The 9,920-nt window shown below is 40.4% G+C and overlaps 1 long non-coding RNA gene across 1 annotated transcript; it reads right to left on the reverse strand.

Annotated features, from left to right (window-relative positions):
• Positions 1-167: 167 nt before the first annotated feature.
• On the reverse strand, positions 168-1,066 carry LOC140808079 (uncharacterized). The gene is made up of 2 exons (XR_012112804.1): positions 965-1,066; positions 168-424 (listed from the first exon to the last, which is right to left on the reverse strand). It is a non-coding gene; the product is annotated as an uncharacterized lncRNA (long non-coding RNA).
• Between the last annotated feature and the right edge of the window lie 8,854 nt (positions 1,067-9,920).

The raw sequence follows: 9,920 nt of genomic DNA on the forward strand, positions 1-9,920 counted from the left end.
CAAGGAGTCAAATCCTTCAAAACAGTTGTACAAATACTATTAAGTTGGTGTTCAAAAGAGTTGTAAACAACAAAATTAGACATCAATGTTGTGATGAATCTATCAACAATGCTCGTGTTACATATCAAAAATGAAATTAATTTATTTCGTAAATATGCATAAACATACCTGCAAGAAACCGCCGCCGCAGCTTTTTTACCGACTGTAAACTTGAAAGTAAGCAAATTTCCTACCCCACTGTCACCTTCAATTTTGTGCACATAAAGCATGAAAAATTCATATCAGGCCCATCACGTGACACAAATACACTTGAAAAACAACCATAACAAAGGAATTACCACTCAAATCCGCATCAAAGAATCTTGCTCGTGATAGCTTGACACCTTTGAAATTGTTCTATCGCAGAAAATACTAGTCAAAATAACTGCAATCAAACAGTAAATTTCACGTTATTTTATGACATTATTTCCAATTCAAGAATATATATTTATCAATATAGAAGGTTTAGTTATTTTGATAAATGTTCATTTTTTAAAATAATAACATCTAGTTACTCTATTAATCCAAAGAAATGAAAAAGTTGGGATTACTTCAAATCTGGAGTTGTATGCTTGAGCTGATGTTTGGAACTAAGAGCAATCCCTGTATTGGAGATTAGAGAACTAAAGAGTTCATTCAATCTTCGTGTCACCCCAACAAATAAATAGCACATATTAATTCTTGTGTATAAAAATCAGTACCTGTTATATACCAAAAATTGTACCAAATGAATAGCGTTTGTGTCCTCTGTTTTTGGCAATTCTTGGAACCGGTAAAAAAAAAAACACACAAACAATTTTCTTCTGTTACTCAAAGATCTATCATTTTTGTTACCAATGAGCACAAAAATGGCCCCAATAAAATTATACAAACATAAGCGAGCAAATGGGAAGAACTATACAAAAATACCTAAAAAATGCGGTACCTGCAACAAGGAAGAACTACATTTCCATGAAGCCTGCTAATGGGAAGAACAAATTATTTCAAAGATCTGTAGAAATCGAGAGGAAATCAGGTGGGTGTAGATCGCACGGTGGTCGGCCGGTCTTCCTTGGCGTTGAGAAGCGGCGGCGTCGGCTAGGGATTTTGGGGGGGAAGAGAGAGACGTAGCGCGGGAATCGATCTTTCTTTTTATCTCCCTTTTATTGCAAGTGTGTATTATAACGCTACAATTTATTTGAAAAAATTCTACGACAACGGTTTTTATAAACCTGTTGTCGTTAACAATATAAAACACTAAGAAATGACAACGGTTTAAAACACTGTTGTCGTAGCTTTAATAAAACCAGCTGAACGACAATGGTTTTTAAAAACCGTTGTCGTAGCTCGAAAAAAACCGCTAATAGACCACGGTTTTAGAAAACCGTTGTCGTAGCCCGAAAAAAACACAATAATAGACAACGGTTTTTAAAACCGTTTTTAAAACCGTTGTCGTAGGCCAACAAAAAACAAGCTAATAGACAACGGTTTTTAAAAACCATTGTTGTAGGTCAAAAAAAACATGCAAATAGACAACGATTTTTAAAAACCGTTGTCGTAGCCTACAAAAACAAGTTAATAGACAACGGTTACTAAAAACCATGTCGTAGACCAAAAAAAACACGCTAATAGACAACGGTTTTTAAAAAACGTTGTCGTAGACATATCAATGACAACAGTTTCTAACTGTTGTCTATGAGCGGGTTTTTTGAGCCAACGACAACGGTTTGTCTTAAAACCGTTGTTAAAAGACAAAGCACAACGGTTTTTATAAAAAAAACTGTTGTATTTGATGTGTTGTTGAATTAAGATTTTCTTGTAGTGTTGGCTACTTTGAGCTAGACGCGTTTCACAGAGGTATTCTAATCTAAATATTTTACTGAAGAGGTTCGTTCCAGGTTGACCACGGAGTTCATGACCCTGAGACAGGGAGACTTGACTGTTACGGAGTTCATCCGTAAGTTCGAGAGGGGATGTCATTTTGTACCCCTAATTGCTAATGATGCTGGAGCCAAATTGAGACATTTTCTGAATGGCCTGCGGCCGATCTTGCACCGTGGCGTTAGGGTGGCTGGCCCTACTACCTATGATGTTGCTGTTTCCAGAGCTCTAGCAGCAGAGTAAGACCAGAATGATATTGAGCGCGATCGCCAGGGTAAACGACCATTTCAGGCACCACACCATCCTCCTCAGCAACAGCATACGAATAAGAAACCTTTCCACGGCCCATCTAGGAGCAGAGGACAGCAGCAGCAGGGACGTATAGTCTCGAGGACATCTGAGTATCCAGTCTGTGCCAGGTGCTCACGCCGTCAAGCGGGGACTTGTATGTATGGCTCGGGGAAGTGTTACAAATGTGGCAGTACTGACCACATACTGAAGAATTGCCCTCAGAAGAATCTGCCTACCCAAGGCAGAGTTTTTGCTCTCCATGCTACGGAGAATAACCCGGAGACGATGCTCATGATAGATATCCTAAATCTTTAAATTGTATTTGAAGTTTAATGTTTAGGGTTAAGAATTTGAACTTAGAATCTATGATAGGATTGCATGTTCTAATCAGTGTTAGCTACGGGAATTTAGGTTTAAAGAACTTTGACCTTTACATGTCTATAAGTATAGTTCTTGTAAAACTATTGGGTTTAGCATGATATTCCAATCTTTCAGGGAGAACTTTATAGCCGGTTCAGCTACGAAAGCCTTGACAGATTCAGGGGCTACACATTCATTCATTTCAGAAACCTTTGCAAATTCTCTCAAGATCAAGACAATTGGGCTTGACATAGCGTATTCAGTAGCATTGCCTTCTGGAGAGGAGATGACATCTACTAATGTTGTGGGGACCCGGGCTCTAACTCAGTTCTTTACGGGATTAATCGGATCGTTGTTAGAAAACGTGGGTCAAATTTTTGCTTTTAACTTTAAATCAAATGTATATAACCAAGCATAAGAACTCTCTTTATTTAATTACAACCAACGTAAATACATGGTTTGTTCTAATACATCATACCAAACTAAAGTTCCATACCATACAAGCTCCAAATCATAAGTAGTACAAGTCTAGTACAATAACCACTAACAGTCCTCTGTGCCCGAAGTCACCACTCTATCTCGATCTCATCTCGGTCGTGACCCTGATCCTGCCCCACATGTTGTTATGCACACATACAGACGTAACAACAGCCGGAAACTCCGGTGAGAACAAATCCCCGTATAAAACATGGTATGCATGCATAAACAAAATATAAATCATGAAACAAACTATCATGAATAATATCAAAAGTAATAGGTTCCATAGTCTACAAAACCAAATCAATATAAGCATGCCATATCAATCAAATCATGTCTTGACTCAATTCGACTCTACTCTAGGGATCCCGGTGTGAATAAGACGTCGCTGTCTGTCACCTACCCTCCCAATCGGGGTAACAGTACGTCTCATTCCTAGATTTCAGTCATGTCTGTATCGAGTGTCTACACATGGAGTCGAACTGCTCCAATGCGACGATACTACCGAACATCTAGTTTGACAAATCTGTCAATGACTCCTATCTCAAGGCTTGAATATAAATCTATAAACAAGGCATAAATATTCAAAATATAAACATAATCTAGTATGTGATTTTGCTGGTAAACACAAATTGAATCTCATTTGAGTTTTGTCTTCCCCAAACCAACACATGAATTATACCCTTCGTTGATAAACCTTTATCGATGTCGTAGTCGAAGTCTCGAAGATGAATCTGTCAAACCAAATCTGAAATGACATATTTATAATGCACCATATCAACTCCTAACTCAAAAGGATACACATACGCATCAATATTTAATCTCGGTCTATTTTGACGGCATAACGGCGTAAACTCGCGATACCGATCAACTCAATTCTCAACAAGACTCAATATCAACTCTCAACAATGAATAATCAACACCATATGTATGTATCATATTCTCAAAGATCTGCATAATCTCAATCCAAACATGCTTAAATTTTATAACAATTACATCACACATCCGTTCTTCGATCCGACTGTGAATAACCGTTGCTTATAATCATAAGAACATATATCTACAAGCATATCAAAGTTTTCCCCAACATGTAACTTTCAAAACATGCTGAAACATATAAATACTTACATCTTTTTGTAGCTAATAGCAAGAGGATTACAAATATAAGCTCGGATTCAAATTCGGTTGGCCGGATTCTTCAAAATCTTGTCTCTAAGCTATGATGAAAGAAATGTTTTCAGCCAATTCCTCTCTCGTTTCTTGCTGATAGGAAATGAAGAATGACACCTTACAATGATTTATATAGTTCATGCCATGTGTCAACATAAGGTTTCATGCTGGATTTCTCGCGCATATGCACGTCCTCAACTCGCGCATATGCGCGCTTCATCTTGCGCATGTGAGCCAAAGTCTCTGGAGGTGTCGCGAATCTGCGCGCCTTATCTTGCGCATGTGCGCCAATGTCTCTAGACATGTCGCGTTTATGCGCGCATTTCTTTGCGCATGTGCGCCGATGCTACTAGAATTTTCGCGCATATGCGCTAATTGCTTCACGCATGTGCGCCAATGCTTCGGCCCTTCTAATTTATTCTGAATATTTCCTCATCTTTTCCATTTCTTTCTTACTCCCATCTCACTTAGTGATTCTCATTTTATATCATGCATACTCATATCTTCCGAGTCTCACATCAATGAAGACTAATAAATTTCAAGCCTTACCTTTCTCCCCCTCTAAGAAATGATTTCGTCCTCGAAATCGCCGGCAATCAATCAATGCAAGTATAAGAGGCAATAAAATCAGAACTGGAGAAATACTCACATCACATAAATAACTCGGTATGTTTCTGTCTCATATCTGCTTCTGTCTCCCAAGTCGCTTCTTTGATGCCATGACGACTCCACTGGACTTTCACTAATGGAATAGTCTTCGTTCTGAGCTGTTTTTCTTTCCGATCAAGAATCTGTATCGGTTGTTCAACATAACTCAAAGTCTGATCAAGCTCAGCTTCGTCAGGCTGAATGACATGAGAAGCATCAGGCATATATCTACGCAGCATCGATACATGAAAAACGTCGTGTATCCCGGATAGAGAAGGAGGAAGTGCAAGTCGATATGCTCGATCACCAATCTTTTCAAGAATCTCGTAAGGATCAATGTATCTCGGAGACAACTTCCCGCGTTTGCCAAATCTGACAACGCCTCTGAAAGGGAAAATCTTCAAAAATACTCTGTCTCCCTGCCGAAATACTAACAGTCTACGTCTAACGTTCGCATATTTGGCTTGCCTATCTTGTGTCGTCTTCATTCTCTTCTGAATTGTCTTTACTTTCTCAGTCATCTCACGGATCATATCAGGCCCAAGTTCTGGTACCTCAGATATATCATCCCAGTATAGAGGATATCTGCACTTCTTACCATATAATGCTTCAAACGGTGCCATCTCTGTGCTCGTTTGGTAGCTGTTGTTGTACGAGAATTCACACAACGGTAGTGAATCTTGCCAACTAGTGCCAAAGTCTAGCACTACAGCTCTCAACATGTCTTCTAAAGCCTGGAGAGTTCGCTCTGACTGTCCATCTGTCTGGGGATGATAAGCAGTACTTAGGTGCAATGTCGTACCTAAAGCCTTCTGCAAACTGTGCCAGAAGTGTGAAGTGAATCCTGGATCTCGATCTGATATGATAGACTTCGGCACACCATGCAATCTGACTACCTCTCTGACATATATTTCCGTTATCTGATCATGTCTGTACATCATTCTGTACGGAATAAAACAAGCCGATTTGGTTAATCTGTCTATTACAACACAAATCGCATCACAACCCTGGGATGATCGAGGTAACTTCGTCACGAAATCCATGGAAATGTGATCCCATTTCCATTCAGGAATAGACAAACTCTGAAGTAAACCTCCGAGCTTCTTTCTCTCGGCCTTCACCTGTTGGCAATTGAAGCACTTAGACACATATTCGGCAATATCTGACTTCATCTGTTTCCACCAGAACTGTGTATTCAAATCGTTGTACATTTTTCGACCTCCAGGATGAATGCTGAACCGACTACAGTGCGCTTCTGACATAATCTGTCGTTTCAATTCTGGTACATCTGGCACTACAAGACGATGATTCACGTACAGAACAAAATCATGTACCTGATATTCTGACTGATGTCCCGATCTGACCATCTGAATCTACTTCTGAATATTCTGATCAGTTATTTGCGCTTCTTTGATTCGCATAATCAAATCTGGTTCAACTTGAATCGAAGCAAGTCGTAGAGGTCTACTAGTTGTATCAAATGCTAGACCCGACAAGCAACAATCGTCAATCATATTTGATAGACCTATTGTCGATAAGGATAAGGAACATACCTTTCGACTCAAGGCGTCCGCTGCTGCATTTGACCTTCCTGGATAGTACTTGATCTCGCAATCAAAATCTTTCAATAGATCAAGTCATCTACGCTGCCTCATGTCCAATTCTGACTGAGAAAACAGATACTTGAGACTTTTATGATCAGAGTAAATCTCAAATTTCTCACCATAAAGATAATGACGCCCAATCTTCAGTGCAAAAACGATAGCCGCCAATTCAAGATCATGAATGGGGTATCGAATCTCGTGTGGCTTCAGCTGTCTAGAGGCATATGCAATCACATGACCTCGCTGCATAAGAACACATCCTAACCCTCTGTGGGATGCATCACAATATACAACGAAATCGCCAGTACCTGAAGGAATCATCAAGACAGGTGCACTGGTCAGCCTCTTCTTCAACTCTAGAAAGCTAGACTCACAATCCTCAGACCACACAAATGGCGCATTCTTCTGTGTCAACTAGGTAATCGGCTTCGCAATACTGGAGAAGTCTTTGATGAATCGTCTATAGTACCCTTCTAGACCCATGAAATTGCGTATCTCTGGCACGGAAGTCGGTCTCGGCCAACTGATCACAGCTTCAACTTTACTCGGATCCAGAGATATACTATCTCCAAATAAGATATGACCCAAGAAGACAACTTGTCTCAACCAGAATTCACACTTGGACAGTTTGGCATACAATTTCTCTTTTCTCAATGTCTGGTTTGAAATACTGTCTTTGATATATCAATATATCGTACTCGCAGCTGGTGATATCCAGATCTCAGATCGATCTTGGAATAAACAGAGGATCCCTGCAACTGATCAAATAAATCATCAATGCGAGGCAATGGATACTTGTTCTTTACCTTCGCCATGTTCAGTTGCCGGTAATCAATACATAATCGCATAGAACCGTCTTTCTTCCGTACAAATAGCACTGATGCGCCCCAAGGAGACACATTCGGTCTAATGTATCCTTGGTCAGAAGATCTTCTAACTGTGCTTTTAGTTCTTTCAACTCTATCGGCACCATCCTATACGGAGCTCGAGATATGGGAACAGTGCCTGGTATAAGATCTATACTGAAATCAACCTCTCGTACTGGAGGTAACCCTGGAATCTCCTCTGGGAATACGTCCACAAATTCGCAAACCATTGGCAAATCTGCCAATGTCGAGCTCGGCTTCAGTAAATCTACTGAACAAATAAGGAACCCTTCTGCTCCTTGTTGCAACAATCTCTTCATAGTCAAAGCAGATACTAAGGGAATCCGAGATCTGGAACCCTTCCCATAGAATTTCCACTCCTCTGCCATTTCAGATCTGAATTTGACGATCTTGTGGAAATAGTCTACGGTGGCTCTGTACTTGGTTAGCATATCAATCCCAACAATACAATCAAAGTCAGCCAATCCAAGAACAATACAATCTAATTCAATCTCATGACCCTCGAATTGTAATATACAATTTCAACCTGTAGTTACAGATACAAGACCACTTCCCAACGGAGAAGAAATAGATACCACAGTCGACAATGACTCAACAGGTAATGAATGCAATAATGCCAAATGTTCAGAGATGAATGTATGCGATGCACCTGTGTCTATCAACACATATGCAGGATAACCGCAAAGAAAACAGTTACCTGCAATAACATCATCTGGCGCATCCTGAGCTTGCTCTTCGGTCAGTCCAAACACCCCAGCCTACTGTCTAGGAGGTTGACTCACAGTCTGGCTACCTCCTGATCTCTGTTGGGACTGTGCAGATGGCGGCTGGAATGAATGTACGGACGTCTGTCTCTCCATCGGAGGCACTGATGCCGATGACCCGGCACTTTGGGATCGTTGTAAACCTTTCTAGGGGACAAAATCTGGCAAAGTGCCCCTGTTGTTTACACATGTTACATCTGCCCATCACTCCCTGACACTATTCAGTGGCATGCCTGCCTCCACACGAACTGCAATAAACACCACTATACTCTGACCTCTGACCCTGACCTCTCTGTCGGGATCCACTGGAACTCGATTAACTACTTCCTGATTTCTTAAACTGTTTTCCTTTAGCCTTCAAAAACTCTCTCTTGCCACTACTGCTTCCACTATCGAATCGAGGAGGTGGTGGTGGAAACTGCACGACGGGCTTTGGCTGCCTATGACTCTGAACACTATAAGAAGCCCCTCGCTGCCTAATCAAGCTAGCCTCTGCTCCTTTCGCTCTGTTCAGTGCATCAGAAAAAGTATTGGGTCGCCCCATGTTCACTAAGGTAAATATGTCAGGGTTCAAGCAATTAATGAACTGATCTGCGGCCGCTTCATCATTCCCTGCTACATGAGGTTCAAATCGAAGCAAGGACGAAAACTTAGCAACATATTCTTCAACATTCAATTGCCCCTGTCTTAAATTCGCAAATTCTGCCCCTTTGTCCTTTCGATAAGATACTGGAAAGAAACGTTGATAAAATTCATCTTTAAATACTTTCCAAGTAATATCAATACCTCTATGATACAGGGCTCGTTCCGTCGTCAACCACCAACTCTTGGCCACTTCTTGCAACTGATGTCCAATTAACTTTACCCTACTTTCATCTGTATAGGCAAGAGACTCAAACAGCATCTCTATATCGTCGAGCCAGCTCTCACAATCCACTGCATTTTCTGTTCCCCTCAAAGTCGGTGGTCGGAAAGACTGGAACCATTTCAACAAAGTATCCATTGGTTTAGCAGTCACGTCCATCTGAGTACCTGACGTGCTACCCTGTTCCGGTACTTGACCTGCAGCTGGTTGTGGTATTCTTCTAGGCGGCATATCTGAATATCAAACAGATTAGTACAAATTCTACACAAGCTGTCTCAGTCCTCCTCTGATCACATTCTTCTGATCCAGAATCGGTTCTGATTCAGTCTTTACAATTATATGTTGTAAATCAACTCAGATACAATACAACATATAATAGAGAAAACATTAAATCATGCTAGCACATCAAAAGCAAGGAAGAAGACTCGATTTACCCTGCTCACTCTATCTTATCTCAGTCTAAAGGATCTATCGCTCTGATACCACCTGTTGTGAGGAACCGGGCTCTAACTCAGTTCTTTACGGGATTAATCGGATCGTTGTTAGAAAACGTGGGTCAAATTTTTGCTTTTAACTTTAAATCAAATGTATATAACCAAGCATAAGAACTCTCTTTATTTAAGTTCCATACCATACAAGCTCCAAATCATAAGTAGTACAAGTCTAGTACAATAACCACTAACAGTCCTCTGTGCCCGAAGTCACCACTCTATCTCGATCTCATCTCGGTCGTGACCCTGATCCTGCCCCACCTGTTGTTATGCACACATACAGACATAACAACAGCCGGAAACTCCGGTGAGAACAAAACCCAGTATAAAACATGGTATGCATGCATAAAAAAAATATAAATCATGAAACAAACTATCATGAATAATATCAAAAGTAATAGGTTCCATAGTCTACGAAACCAAATCAATATAAGCATGCCATATCAATCAAATCATGTCTTGAC

This window comes from Primulina eburnea, chromosome 12 (assembly GCF_022965805.1).
Source record: "Primulina eburnea isolate SZY01 chromosome 12, ASM2296580v1, whole genome shotgun sequence".
In the NCBI taxonomy this organism is placed as follows: domain Eukaryota; kingdom Viridiplantae; phylum Streptophyta; class Magnoliopsida; order Lamiales; family Gesneriaceae; genus Primulina; species Primulina eburnea.